The sequence below is a fragment of the Cricetulus griseus genome, chromosome 6, assembly GCF_003668045.3.
Source record: "Cricetulus griseus strain 17A/GY chromosome 6, alternate assembly CriGri-PICRH-1.0, whole genome shotgun sequence".
Taxonomy (NCBI): Eukaryota; Metazoa; Chordata; class Mammalia; order Rodentia; family Cricetidae; genus Cricetulus; species Cricetulus griseus.
Window position 1 is genome coordinate 7,072,001 of NC_048599.1, and position 5,697 is coordinate 7,077,697.

Consider the following 5,697-nt stretch of genomic DNA (forward strand, 5'->3'; position numbering starts at 1 on the left):
TCCTTTGATGTGATGCAGAGAACCTTGGCCCTCATCAAAACCTTTGGCTAGACTTCAGGTCTTTGATGTTTTTTGCCTGAACTCATGTTTGAGGGCCGGGCCGAGGGATGAGTACAAACAGAAAGCTCGCCTCTTCTCTGTTTTCACCAGTTGTCAGTCACCGTTCGCCCTTTTATTTATTTTTTCTTTTGTTGTATTTACAAGTATGACGTGGCTTGCATGCCCTCTCACACCACACAGATACAAATAACAACTGAAACACAAAAGTAGAACGTATCAATGCAAAACCTAGTGCAAGCACTCAGATCCTCATCCCTGGTGGACCAGAAAAAGCCATTCGGTGGAGACTGGACACAGCTCCTCAGTGAGGGGGGCACTTTTGTTCTCATTCTCACTCACTGTTTTCCATTTGCCTTGGAGCTCTGGACTCTTTCAAGCTTTCCGAGTGTCCTTATGATGTCACTTACATCTCTTCCCAGTTTGCAGTCAGCCATGCGTTCTTTGCCTCTGCTTTCTCTGTGGTCACCTCTGGACATATCCTGAGACCACTTAAACCTCAAACCTCAAGGCTTTTTCATGGCTGGCTCCTTCCTTCACTTTGGTCTGATCTGAAACTTTACCTATGAAAGGCTCTTCTGGAACCTTTATTCTGAGGCCTTCAGGAAGCTGTTTACTGTTTCAAGAGTCAATGCTCACATTTGTTTTTTTTTTGGAATGTTTCAAGATGTTTGTGAAGCAGTCATAATTTTTTTCAATATGGGTCTTTTATTGTCCCAAAAGACACCCCAAATCATACTTAAATTCAGGATCTTGTTTCTGGAGCTGGGTAACTTAGGTCTCATTCATAAGCCTACTGCCCCGTTGCTTTTTCAGACACATAGAAACCATCCAAAAACTTCCTGATATCTTTGTTTTTAACTGTTGTGACTTGCTGAATCAGAGCTGCTGCATTTGCAACAAGTTCAATATCATTTCCTTCAAGGATTAACTCATCCTTCTGGGCTTGAGAGACAGAACAAGCAACACCTGTTCTCATCTGAACCCTGGGGATGTATTTTTCACCCAAGAAATTTCAGATTTCAACCAAAGACCCACTCTCCTGAATAACGACGTTGATGGGGAAGTGAGCAGGCCCAGACCTCATCTTGTAGTGGAAGCCCAGTGTGAGTCCCTTGATCATGTTCTGAACATGGCTGCAGATGGTTCGGACAGTGTCCAGTTCCTTTCTGTTACCCCACCGTTTGTCAATCTGGAGCCTCTTCGTCACAAGGACACTGAGCTCTACATTGATGTGGTTGGATTCCTCCCCCCCAGGGTTCCTCTGGGGCCTTCACAACGACTGTGAGCCCCTTCAGAGTGATGTCTACGTTTTGTCAACAGTCTGATTGCTGATAGTGGTCTTCATTCTCGCAGTAGATGGGGCAAAGAGAGAAAACAGTCACAATTTTTAAAAAGTCTATGAGTTTAACACTAAGGAGATTATATGGAAAACAAATGCTGGAGTGCAGCTCCCGCAGGTCAGAGAAACTGGAGAGGAGACTGGAGTCAGCAAGTGAACATGGGAGATTTATCTGAGGGAGCAAAGTTAATTCATTTTCTTTTCTCTTATCCCCCTTATACTGCCTAAGACAAAAACTTCCATGCAAGAAAAGACCATCTCACAGTCACAAGTTACCTATTTTTAAAAAACAAACAGAAATCTTTATACAAGAGGAAATCACATTAGGATCCCAGGTTACGTGTTTTCCTTAGAAGCCCACAGGTAGTGAAACATTTTCCTTTGCGTTGTTTTTCCACTATAACATCTTTACCCCAGAGCAATGATTCTCTTATTATTGATGTGCAACATTCTAAGCAAGCCAAGTATCCCAGCGGGTTCCTTTGTCCTGGCGGCAGGCAGCTGTTTGCAGTTTCAGTGTAGCAGGTTCCTACCCTACCCTCAGTCTACCTTACCAAACCTCTCCCAAGCGGTCTAGCTCACCATCTCTTCTGTTTTCTTTACACACAGTAGGGTCATTAAATTTCCTGTCACAAGGTGCACATGGAAGCCTGTGATTAAATCTGTAAGCTGCACAAGCAAGGAACTCAGATCAAACTGTGCGTGTAGGGACATAATTGCCTTCTTTGGTCCTCAGCTTGTTTTTCCAGAGGCAGAATCCATGGGTCTATAATGTGTGAAACTGAAACTTCCTTGTTCTGCTTTTTCATCCTCAGCAAGTCTCACATCTGGCAAAAAGGGAGGGTGTCTTCTACTCTTATTTCTGTCTTTTTTTTTTTTTTTTTTTGGTATCTCTCATTGGAACAATTGTCAGAGCAACCTAAATTATTTGACTACTCATCTTCTCTGTTTTAACCACCTGTGCCTTTAAATCATTGATCCACCTGAGAGTCAGTGCTCTATAAAAATCATCTTACGTGTGATCTGCAAGTAAACTGCCCAGTGAGGAGAGGGGCTTTCCCAGAAAACAATCACAATGTACTAGATACAGTGGATTCTAAAAAATCACACCATGCCAGAAGCGGTAAGAACACGATAGAAGGCGCAGCCTAAGCAAGGGACATTCTGGAGACCACCCCTCCCATTTGCCTCTCCTGGGTACACTCATCATAGGTGTACTACACAAACTCCATTGCTGACTGCAGCTCCTCTGACACAGGCAAGCAAAGACAATGAGCTCTCAAGATATCACTTCCCAATGGCTTTTCAAAGACTTACTTTAAAAGTATCTGTGGTGATGTATTGTTTATGATCTAATAAAGCTTGCCTGAAGATCAGAGTGCAAAGCTAGCCACAGTCATAGAGGCCAGACAGTGGCGGCCACACCTTTAATCCCAGCAGCCACACTAGTTAGCCATAGAGGCTGAGCAGTGGTGGTGTACGCCTTCAATCCAGCACTAGAGAGGAATAGATACCAGAGCTCTGGGTCTCATGTGACACTCAGTCTCCAGCCACGTTGAGGACATGATGGACCCAGCCTTGGTAGAGGTGAGAACTCTCTAGTGGCTGGCTGCTTTGCTTTTCTGATCTTCAGCTTGAACCCCAATGTCTGTCTCTGGAATTTTATTATTCATGCTACAATGTTACGATAAATCTTTCCACCATAAGCTGCCTGAGCCCCACCGCCACGTGTGAGCTTTACGCTAGCCACCTGTCCGAGTTCGGCCCAAATAAACACACAGAAACTTGTATTAGGTTCAAAACTGCTTGGCCAATGACTAGGATTCTCATCTGTTTGCTCAGTCTTAACTATCATAAACTTATATATTTTATAAGACTTATCTTATCGGATGCCTTGTTGGTGTCCCTCCTGGTCGGTGGATCACATCGTGCCGCTGGAGCAGGAGTGGAGGAGAAAAGAGGGGCCCTTCCTGTTTCTGCTTCGCTTAAATATGAGTCTCCTTGCTATGTCACTTCCTGCCTGGATCAGCACTTCTCTACTACATTTCCCAGAATCCTCTTTGACTCCTAGTCCCATCTACTTGCTGTCTCATTGGCCAAACAGTATTTTATTTAACAATCAGTAAGATAAACATACACAGTACATTCCCCATCACTACAAATATTTATTTTTTGTGTATATATTCATGTTCTGTGTATGCAGGTGCACAGGTGTGTGCTGTGTGTGCAAAGGTCAGGGGACAACTGGGGTGTCATTCATTAGGTGCTTTCCACCTATTTTGTTAGTTTTTCAGATAAAACCTCCCACTAGTCTAGACTTTGCCAAATAGGTTAGGCTGGCCAGTCAATGGGTCTTAGGGTCTCCTGTTTTCACCTCACCTGGGATTATGAGTCTCTCTGTCTCTGTCTCTGTCTCTGTCTCTGTCTCTCTCTCTCTCTCTCTCTCTCTCTCTGTCTCTCTGTGTATACCACAGCATATGGTGGTCAGGCAATAACTGTTGGACTTTAGTTCTTTACTTCCATAGTGTGGGCCCTAGAGATTGACCTCAGATTATGAGGCTTGTGTGGTGGAGTGGTTTGAATGTCTCCCATAGGCTCAGATATTTGGATAACTGGTCCCAGGTGGGTGGCGCTGCTTGGGGAGATTTAGTTGGTGCAGCCTTGCTAGAGGAAGTATGGCAGTGGAGGTAGGCTTTGAGATAAAGCCTCCATCGTTTCCAGTTTTCTCTCTCTGCCTTGTGCTTATGATTGAGGATGTGAGGTCTGAGGTCTCAGCATTATTATCTGGCTGCCATGCCTGTTGCCGTTGCCATGGTTACCTGCCATGATGGACTCTTGTTCCCAGGAACTACAGCTAAAATAAACCCTTTCTTCTTTCTGCAAGGTGCCTTGATTGCAGTCTTTTAGAGCAGCTAAGAGAGGAGCTAAGCCACCTGGCAAGTGCCTTGTGTATCAAACTATCTCACTGACCCGGAGCCTGGCCTTTCCCGTGGGGCCTGGGGCTGGAACTCAAGTCCTTGTCCTCAAAGGCAAGCACTTGACTGACTGAGCCAAGCCCTAAGCCCCACACTTGCTCACATTATGTCTGTCCTGAGACAGTGCCCATCTCTCTCTGTATAGCAGAAATGCTGTAGGACAGCGTCTGCTCATATTAACTCCACCAGTCCACATCAGGGTTATGACAGTAGCCTAGGGTCAGTCACAGGAGGAGGAGTGACACAAAACACAGAGAACGTGATCTGAATCAGGGTTCTCCCCTGAGGTGCTTCCTGTTAAACACCCGCCACCACATCACTGCCCCACCGATGGAGGTGTTCCTTCCAGAACTCAGAAGTGACTTTTCGTCACAACCCTACCTCCTCCATATCTCTTGGCAATACTGTGTGTATTTGCGTACTCACAACCCAGGAAGACATCTTTACGTCTTCCTGCTGTTTTAGATCTTACACCTCAAATGGCAGTTGGTGTAAATAGATTTCCGTGAGATAAGTCTGTTTAATTCGGGAACCACCAGTGGTGTGTGAGACTGCCACAGTCAACGTGGAAGAGGCTGAAGGCATGTTTGCTGAAGCCAGCAAAGGCTTCCAGTGGGAGAAGCTTCCAGCTGAGAAGTGAACAGTTAAGAAGACAGAGAGGGGGCCAGTTTGTGGGGAACTGGAATTCTAAGATTTTGGGGGAGTTGGAGTTCTCCTGGGAACTTGGGCCGCCTGAGAACGTCTGGTTGTCAAGGTAGACTTGATTTTCTACTCGCTTTCTCCTGAGAGAAATTCAGTGTGCTAGACAGTAGGATTTTTCACTTTCCATTAAAGCGCAAATGCCAATAATTATAAATAGAAACGTATTTTAAAATGTGGCCTTTTTGTGCACCCACTGAGTGGCCACTTTTCTCACAGCGTGTGAAAGTGCTTTGCCTGTGGTGTTGGAAATGTTAAGGGCATGGAGGGGTTGCCGAGCGAGCTATGTACTTGCTCCTTCCAGGCTCTAAATTCACCTAATACCTGTTTTTGTCCGTGCTTACACAGGCAAGCACAGGGATGACTGTGTAGGAGTGGAAGGCACAGTCCCTTTCTTCACCTGTTTTGAAGTTAGGACCCATGTTCCCAAACTGAAGCTCAGCCATATAAAGTCACACAAAAGTTGGTTGGTGCAGTTTAACATGGCATGGCTACCTCAGAGGTAATGACTTAAAGCCACAGGGAACTTGATGTGTTTCCATGTTTGAGTTTGACAATGCATAGATGCCTGTGTGGAGACAGGACAGCACAAAGGGTCTGGTCTGATGACAACAGACCAAGGGG

The 5,697-nt window shown here is 45.3% G+C and overlaps 1 pseudogene; it reads right to left on the reverse strand.

Moving 5' to 3' along the window:
- Positions 1 to 850: 850 nt before the first annotated feature.
- Positions 851 to 1,405, reverse strand: LOC100764849 (annotated as a pseudogene).
- Between the last annotated feature and the right edge of the window lie 4,292 nt (positions 1,406 to 5,697).